The sequence below is a fragment of the Coregonus lavaretus genome (assembly GCF_964263955.1).
Source record: "Coregonus lavaretus genome assembly, contig: HAP1_SCAFFOLD_2903, whole genome shotgun sequence".
Lineage (NCBI taxonomy): Eukaryota > Metazoa > Chordata > Actinopteri > Salmoniformes > Salmonidae > Coregonus > Coregonus lavaretus.
In genome coordinates, this window is record NW_028159641.1 from 55,039 (window position 1) to 65,131 (window position 10,093).

Here is a 10,093-nt window from a genome sequence, read left to right on the forward strand (position 1 = left end):
ATCACTACTCTCGGCGGGTCTGACTTAGAATATGTGGACAACTACAAATACCTAGGTGTCTGGTTAGACCGTAAACTCTCCTTCCAGACTCACATTAAGCATCTCCAATCCAAAGTTAAATCTAGAATTGGCTTCCTATTTCGCAACAAAGCCTCCTTCACTCATGCAGCCAAACATGCCCTAGTAAAACTGACTATCCTACCGATCGTTGACTTTGGCGATGTCATTTACAAAATAGCCTCCAACACTCTACTCAGCAAATTGGATGTAGTCTATCACAGTGCCATCCGTTTTGTCACCAAAGCCCCATATACTACCCACATTTACATTTACATTTTACGTCATTTAGCAGACGCTCTTATCCAGAGCGACTTACAGTTAGTGAGTGCATACATTAATGTAATTTTTTTTATTTTTATATATTTCTTTCATATTTTTATTTTAATTTTTTTTCATACCCCCCCGTGGGAATCGAACCCACAACCCTGGCGTTGCAAACGCCATGCTCTACCAACTGAGCTACATCCCCATTGTGACCTGTACGCTCTCGTTGGCTGGCCCTCACTACATATTCATCGCCAATCCCACTGGCTCCAGGTCATCTGTAAATCACTGCTAGGCAAATCCCTGCCTTATCTTAGCTCATTGGTCACCATAGCAACACCCACCTGTAGTATGCGCTCCAGCAGGTATATCTCACTGGTCATCCCCAAAGCCAACACCTCCTTTGGCCGCCATTCCTTTCAGTTCTCTGCTGCTAATGACTGGAACGAACTGCAAAAAGCTGGAGACTCTTATCTCCCTCACTAACTTTAAGCATCAGTTGTCAGAGCAGTTTACCGATCACTGCACCTGTACACAGCCCATCTGTAATTAGCCCACCCAACTACCTCATCCCCATATTGTTATTTAATTTGCTCATTTGCACCCCAGTATCTCTATTTGCACATCTTCTTCTGCACATCTATCACTCCAGTGTTAATACTAAATTGTAATTATTTTGCACTATGGCCTATATATTGCCTTACCTGCATAACTTACTACATTTGCACACACTGTATATAGATTTTCTATTGTGTTATTGACTGTATGTTTTGTTTTATCCCATGTGTAACTCTGTGTTGTTGTTGTTTTCATCGCACTGCTTTGCTTTATCTTGGCCAGGTCGCAGTTGTAAATGAGAACTTACCTGGTTAAATAAAGGTGAAAAAAATAATATTTATTTATTTTCCTGACCGTTTTTTTTCTGGCCTCCATTGATTTAGTCACCCTAATTCTGACCAGCCTACAAGGGTCCAATAACTTTTGATCGGATTATGATAGAGACTTGGACCATTGATTTTCTTAGAGGATTATGAATACAATTAACATATTGTTTTACCCATTGGTCAAAATATGCGTTTTTGATTGGACACCCTATATATTTATCAGAACATGCTGGAGTCTCTGCCCTAACAATAGGAATCAATGTCTGCAAATGCGGAAGGCAGGCGGGGTAGGGGGGAGTAGGCAGGAACATTCTAGCCAATGAGAAGGCAGATATGCATTTCAACAGCAGGCACAAAGCTGATATAAAATAGTTTTTGTCAAAGTTTGCAGGATGTCATGCGTGTCCACTTACAGTGGCTTGCGAAAGTATTCCCCCCCCTTGTCATTTTTCCTATTTTGTTGCCTTACAACCTGGAATTAAAATGGATTTTGGAGGGATTGTATCATTTGATTTACACAACATGCCTACCACTTTGAAGATGCAAAATATTTTTTTTTGTGAAACAAACAAGAAATGAGACAACAAAACAGAAAACTTGAGCGTGCATAACTATTCACCCCCCCATTGTCAATACTTTGTAGAGACACCTATTGCAGCAATTACAGCTGCAAGTCTCTTGGGGTATGTCTCTTTAAGCTTGGCACATCTAGCCACTGGGATTTTTGCCCATTCTTCAAGGCAAAACTGTTCCATCTCCTTCAAGTTGGATGGGTTCCGCTGGTGTACAGCAATCTTTAAGTCATACCACAGATTCTCAATTGGATTGAGGTCTGGGCTTTGACGAGGCCATTCCAATACATTTAAATGTTTCCCCTTAAACCACTTGAGTGTTGCTTTAGCAGCATGCTTAGGGTCATTGTCCTGCTGGAAGGTGAACCTCCGTCCTAGTCTCAAATCTTTGGAAGACTGAAACAGGTTTCCCTCAAGAATTTCCCTGTATTTAGCGCCATCCATCATTCATTCAATTCTGATCAGTTTCCCAGTCCCTGCCGATGAAAAACATGCTTCACTATGGGGATGGTGTTCTCGGGGTGATGAGAGGTGTTGGGTTTGCGCCAGACATAGCGTTTTCCTTGATGGCCAAAAAGCTCAATTTTAGTCTCATCTGACCAGAGTACCTTTTTCCATATGTTTGGGGAGTCTCCCACATGCCTTTTGGCGAACACCAAACGTGTTAGCTTTTTTTCTTCTTTAAGCAATGGCTTTTTTCTGGCCACTCTTCCGTAAAGCCAAGCTCTGTGGAGTGTACAGCTTAAAGTGGTCCTATGGATAGATACTCCAATCTCTGCTGTGGAGCTTTGCAGCTCCTTCAGGGTTGCCTTTGGTCTCTTTGTTGCCTCTCTGATTAATACCCTCCTTGCCTGTTCCGTGAGTTTTGGTGGGCGGCCCTCTCTTGGCAGGTTTGTTGTGGTGCCATATTCTTTCCATTTTTTAACAATGGATTTAATGGTGCTCCGTGGGATGTTCAAAGTTTCTGATATTTTTTTATAACCCAACCCTGATCTGTACTTCTCCACAACTTTGTCCCTGACCTGTTTGGAGAGCTCCTTTGTCTTCATGGTGCCGCTTGCTTGGTGGTGCCCCTTGCTTAGTAGTGTTGCAGACTCTGGAGCCTTTCAGAACAGGTGTATATATACATATACTGAGATCATGTGACAGATCATGTGACAATTAGATTGCACACAGGTGGACTTTATTTAACTAATTATGTGACTTCTGAAGGTACTTGTTTGCACCACATCTTATTTAGGGGCTTCTTAGCAAAGGGGGTGAATACATATGCACACACCACTTTTCCGTTATTTATTTTTTAGAATTTTTTGAAACAAGTAATTTTTTTAATTCCACTTCACCAATTTTGACTATTTTGTGTATGTCCATTACATGATATCCAAATTAAAATCCATTTAAATTACAGGTTGTAATGCAACAAAATAGGAAAAATGCCAAGGGGGATGAATACTTTTGCAAGTACATTCCTAACAACTTAAGCATTACGAAACTTCCATTAGATCAAATAGGCCTAACGTAGTGAATTAGCAATTACATTTTATGTTGACCAAATTCCACTCTTATTGAACTCCCCTCCCAAGAATCCACACTTCCACTCCTTAAAGCTTTATTTTTGCGGCAACAGATTTTGCGACTGGGTCAACCTTCATGCATTGCATCCTCCTCTCTGACTGACTCTATTGTGTGATGGACAACATTTCCGTAGTGCAAAATAATTGTGCACAGTGAGAAAAAATATATTGTAAACCTCATTATGATCTCGCAGTGTGATTTAATTTGAAACTTTTCTTCAACAATGTGCGTTATAAGGAGCCGATTATTTAATTACATTTTAGTCAACTGAGCAATACATCAATGGTAATCGCTTTATAATGCACATTGTTGAAGAAAAGTTTTGCACTTTATACATTTATTTTGCGCTACGAAAATGTATCTCGATGTGTTCTTGCTCACATCTGTCCTAACCTTACACAGTCGTCACCTTCCTTAACAACTGAATTAGCTGATTTCAATCCTTTCTGGCTTAGACTGACCCATCCATGGTGACTGAGATGCGTCCCAAGCAGTGGCGGCTCCTGAAAAAATTCTCAGGGGGGGCAATTTTTCTGATGATTTAGGTGACCTACACACATTTTAAAAAAGATATGTCCAGCAACAACATGAAGACAGGGGCAGCATATAAGTCAATAACAGAAGCATTTATTGACTGATCTCAAAAGTGTTGGCTTACCAGGGTTGGTGGAGCCCTCAGTTTCATCTTTGCCTCGCAAAGCTAACTCAAACACTCCGCAAAACTTCACACACTGGATTAGCCGGCTGAGGATGTGGCGGTTCTTGCTAATGTCGTAGTAAATATATTTGTTATAGTGAATATGGAATATGATATGTTGAGTAAAATGTTGTGCTAAGATCTATTTAGGTCAGGAGCTGGTTATAAGTTCTGTTCCTATCCAATAACAATGGACAAAAGGGTCCTATCTTGTCAGCCTTGTCAGCAGGTGGCCAAGGACAACACCCACGCCATAGGCCTCTCAGTTCTTCCAACTCACGAGTTCTTGCTCTGAGGACACACACACACACACACACAAACACACACACACATCATCACTGTTAAACACACACACACACACACACACACACACACACACACACACACACACACACACACACACATCATCACTGTTAAACACACACACACACACACACAAAAAATCCCCTCTCTTAGGCTGAACATTTGAAGACAGAGAACCCGACTCAGAGCCAATGCAACAGTGACACTAGCCTGGAGGTGACCTCGCCCAACTCATCAGGACCAATCAGAAGATCAGAACTACTAGATTCAACCTACTTCATTTATTGCATAAAATGTCTGCACACAATGAAACATTGTCTTCAGATAACGAACGGGTCCGTGCACGCGATTCCAGATATCTTTACCTCTGAATAAACTGCCTTTATTATACCATATCCACCCTGTCCAAAGTCTCTACTTGGTCTCAGTTCTCCAGTAAACTTGTGATTATCAACACTAACCTCATCGTTGTGGCGGCGGACAGCTAGCCTGTATCCCTCATCCAGTTGAGTGGCAATGTTCACTCCCCAAAGCAGACCATCTCAAACAGCTATCCATGTGGGTCTTTGACAGCTCATGTTTCTTAATCTTTCCTGAAAGATGGTGCATGTCCGTTACACACCAGTCGCTGTCCAAGCGGTGCTGTCTGCCGTGCCGCCTTCAGGGTGAAAGAGTAAGCAGGGGGTAGCAGAAGACTGCATTAGCTACATCGCAGCCTGCTAGCCAGGTTTTTCGTTCGTACTAATTTTTGGAAAATCCTCGGGTGTAGGACTTTCCGCCTTTAGTAGAAACCTGTTGAATTATTAAATTTGGTCTGGGAGGTCCTAATTGTTTCGTTGCCAATTTATCTTGATTTGTTCGCCGACAAAAAGTAACTTATTTCAAAGAGACAATCGAGTTGCACTGAACGCTATAGCAATCTTACCAGTAGTACGTGAATTGATTGACGCTGCTACCCGCTCTTTTCTTAGTTACGTTCATGGTTACGTTACGTATGACGAAAGCGCGTAAGTGCAAGCCCTCAGAAACCCATAGAGATTGTATTGAAAGCTCTGATATTTGAAAAAAATAGATTTTACATGGGAGTCTATGACAGACTTCTGGGCGATTTTCAACCTGACTGAAATCGCCCCAAAAGGGGGGGGGGCATTTGAAGCACGACTTTAGCCTGATTGGACATTTAGTGGCAGATCAGACCAGACGTCTAGATTACAACACTGATAACTACTGTTGCCGTGATATAATTGATTAGAAAAAAAATCCCTTCCTTTTCCCGTTTGGCAGTGCGTCGCCCATATCGCCCTATTGAACACACCGCCCCTGGTCCCAAGTGGCTCCATATTCCCTTTATAATGCACTAATTTTGACCAGGGCCCAGTGCACTATATAAGGAATATGGTGTCGTTTGGGACTCATTCTGAGTTCAACACTGTACTATGTGGCTTATATCTACAGTAGTGTGTAGTCCTGACTGACAGCAACACAGATTGACCCTGTGTTGTATGGCTAGTGTCTCTGGCCATGTTGGATTGACAGTTTCCTGCTATTAGCATGCCTTTCGTGCACAGCGTGCTCAGAAACTATAGCTGACCCCTCGGAAACACCGTTGTCCTTTTGTTGTCGGCGGCCAAAATCAACAAAAGTGATCCAACCCAGTGAAGTCTCTCAGAGCAAACAAACATTCACACTTTGTATCCATCTGAACTGTGTGTGCCTTGGGTCGTAAAACGCAAATAACCTTCGAGTGAGATAAAGAGGACATTTTTGCTTCTAAGACAGAGACGATTTCTTATGGGAAGAGAAACTGTAGGTGAACTGCAGCGCAAGTCTCTTTGGAAAACATATTAATGACTTGTTATTTCTCCAATTGTGCGTAAATTGCATTAATTTGACATGGGCGTGGACAGCAGAACTTATGAAGTCTGAAATGTATGTTTAAAGCATGAAGAGTGTCTAGTATGCTGTTTGATGTCTCCAACACTTTTTGGATGTTTTCACATAGTGATCTTGCTGTAGATAATAAAGCCAAGCAACTACAAACAGTTGGCCACATCTTACTATACATATGATTCAGTTTACTCTAAATATAAAGCTTTGGTTTAAATGTACTTAGAGACTAAATCATAACTCCATTTGTTGGTATTCTAACCCCATCTGGAATCAGATAAGTAATAACTGTATATCAAAAGCTGGGTTACGGTAGGTGATATCTAATGGAGACATAACCTCTTGAAAAATAAATAACATCACATTCGCTTCTCTTCTTTGCAGTGTGATTCAATGTTTGGACTGTAATGTCTTCATTAGGGCGTAGAAGGACAGAAGACACACTCTGAACAATACATTGCTTGTGGATATTTCTCCCTTCCTGTGGCCTCATATAACTCCAGCCATGATAACCTTGTTGTGTCAGGGAAAAGTTCAGTAGAAAATATGAGCCTGTGCCTCATATGAAACCCAAAACCACATGGTTTGGTTCACAAGCCCATCTACTGCTGGATATTAAGTGATATGATTCTTGTTGATTTATGGGCATACCAAGTGGAGTGGATAGCAGTTTGGCTTAAGATAGGAATATAGCTATCTGAACTTGGGAACGCGTCTGGGTAGCTTACTAACCGCTGACACTTCTGTATCCCCTTTGACCCCAACGGACAGACAGATCCCAACGGACAGACAGACCCCAATGGACAGACAGTCCCCAACGGACAGACAGACCCCAACGGACAGACAGTCCCCAACGGACAGACAGACCCCAACGGACAGACAGATCCCCAACGGACAGACAGACCCCAACGGACAGACAGTCTCCAATAGACAGACAGTCCCCAACGGACAGACGGTCCCCAACGGACAGACCCCAGTGGACAGACGGTCCCCAGCGGACAGACCCCAACGGACAGACAGTCCCCAACGGACAGACAGACCCCAACGGACAGACCCCAAAGGATAGACAGACCCCAACGGACAGACAGTCCCCAACTAACAGACCCCAACGGACAGACCCCAACTAACAGACAGTCCCCAACTAACAGACAGTCCCCAACTAACAGACAGTCCCCAACTAACAGACAGACCCCAACAGACAGAGAGACCCCAACAGACAGACAGACCCCAACGGACAGACCCCAACGGATAGACAGACCCCAATGGACAGACCCCAACGGACAGACCCCAACGGACAGACAGTCCACACCGGACAGACAGACCCCACCGGACAGACAGCCCCCAATGACAGACATTCCCCATCTCCCTGTATCTCTCGGTCCAGCTCTTCTCTTTCTTTTTTCCTCTCTTCTCTACCCTCTCTCCCTCCTTCCATCTTTGTCGGCTACATACTTCTCCCCCTGCTCTTGTTTAAAGCCTGAGCCCGCTCCCGACCAGTGGGCTGTGGTTGCCTGTGAAAACCCATTCACATGGAACTGGTTAGGAAGGCATTCTTTCCATGGAGAAAATGTCTGGCACCAAGCGACTGTACCGTAATACAGAAATCATACAGTAAATGGGAGGTCTCTGCTAATCACATCCCTCCTGTGGCATTCTCACCCTTTGTAAGCTCCCTCTTCCTCCTGTTCTACCACTTCCATTAGAGAGAAAGCATGGAGGGATGGAGAGAGGGGAGGAGGGATGGAGAGAGGGAAGGAGGGATGGAGAGAGGGAATGAAGGATGGAGATAGGGAAGGAGGGATGGAGAGAGGGAAGGAGAGATGGAGAGAGGGAAGGAGGGATGGAGAGAGGGAAGGAGAGAGGGAAGGAGGGATGAGAGAGGGAAGGAGGGATGAGAGAGTGAAGGAGGGATGGAGAGAGGGAAGGAGAAGGGAAGGAGAGATTGAGAGAGGGATGGAGAGAGGGAAGGAGAGAGGGAAGGAGGGATGAGTGTGGAATGGAGAGAGGGAAGGAGAGAGGGATGGAGAGAGGGAAGGAGGGATGGAAAGAGGGAAGGAGGGATGGAGAGAAGGAAGGAGAGAGGGAAGGAGGGGGGAGGAGAGAGGGAAGGAGGGATGGAGAGAGGGAAGGAGGGATGGAGAGAGGCAAGGAGATAGGGAAGGAGAGGGGGGGAGAGGGAAGGAGGGATGGAGAGAGGGAAGGAGAGAGGGAAGGAGGGATGGAGAGAGGGAAGGAGGGATGGAGAGAGGGAAGGAGGGATGAGAGGAATGGAGAGAGGGAAGGAGAGAGGGAAGGAGGGATGGGAGAGGGAAGGAGGGATGAGAGAGGGAAGGAGACAATGAAGGAGGGATGGAGAAAGAGAAGGATCTGCGACCTGCCTTTCTTGTCGTTCATTTGAAGAAATTAACGAGACATGAAGTATAAATTTCCAACATTAAAATCAATGGAAAGAAAATGTATTGATGGCTAAGTTTTGGAAGTGGGAAAATGCTCCTCAATCCTCTATGTTTCAACAAAAATGCACCCAGCACTCAAGGCGAGTCAGAAGGCAGTGTAATTGTCTTGTGTATCTTGGCTTTCCAAGCTGGGCTTGAGAAATGCTCATGGAACCCAGAGATACAGCACGATGGTATGTATCACAGAGTGGTTACATGCATTGAGCTAACATGCTAACATGCTAACCACTAGCTTACCAAAAACATGGGTGTGGTTGACTGGGGGTGATTGACACAACTTCAGGTCTAAGGAAATTAGTAGTAATGCTAACTTAGCTAGTTAAATGGTGATGGAGGACAGACGGAGCAGAAGAGAGGTTTGTTTCTCCAGCGATGAGAGTATGATTCTCATAATCTAAACATGCTACAAATATGGATTGACTGAGGGATGGAGGACATTAGAAGACATCGACTCTGTATATTTAGCTTCCTGGATGGATGTTTAACAATATTAAGATGGGTTATAGAAGAAGTCTAATGAAAACACACCATTGTGTATTTAGAACAATGGGGAAAGAAAATCTACAGTTGGTTCTAGTGTTGAACACAGCCCAACATAATATAATTCATTCCATTTTAGACAGCTTATAATTTCTACTAATTCAAAATCGGTTTATGTAAAAAAAAAAAAAAAATGTGACCGGCAATAAGATAACCTGAAATATGATAACCTGAAATAGGAAAGGAAAGGAAGGAGGGAGGAACGGAAGGAAGGAAGGATGGAAGGAGGAAAGGAAGGAGGGAAGGAAGGAGGGAGGAATGGAAGGAAGGAAGGAAGGAAGGAAGGAAGCTTATTAACAGTATTGAGACCCATCCACTGTCTCTTTATGGCCTCAATCAACCATTAGCTATCTCCTCTGACCTAACAGCAAAATAAATTAACTTCAGCCATCATTGGACTACCGATCCCTTTGTCCTTTAAAAATGTATCTTGCTCTGGAATTTTGGACTTGCTTCCTGGATTGGGAACTCCATCAGTTTAACTGTATTTACTCCAACCTGATTGTTTGGGTTCCGGTTGCCATGCCGGGGAGGAAATTGCTGGTTCTGAAACGGAAAATCAGTTTAAAAACAAGAACAAAGGAAAGTTAAATATTTTGTATTTGATGAATGATTTTGCCTCCTCATTGTTTGTCTCGCTTGTGGAAGGAGTCTCTCAGCAAGACAGAACTGGAAATCATACCACTCTGTGAGGTGGTGAAAGTAAGGCTCTTATCAGTGTCGTGCAGATCTGTGTATGTGAGCGTGTGTGAGGGGGTGTGTGTGTGAGTGACAGCGTAAGTATGAGAGTGAGAGCGTGTGTGAGTGAGTCAGGGTGTGTGTGAGTGAGGGCATGTGTGTGTGAGTGAGGGTGTG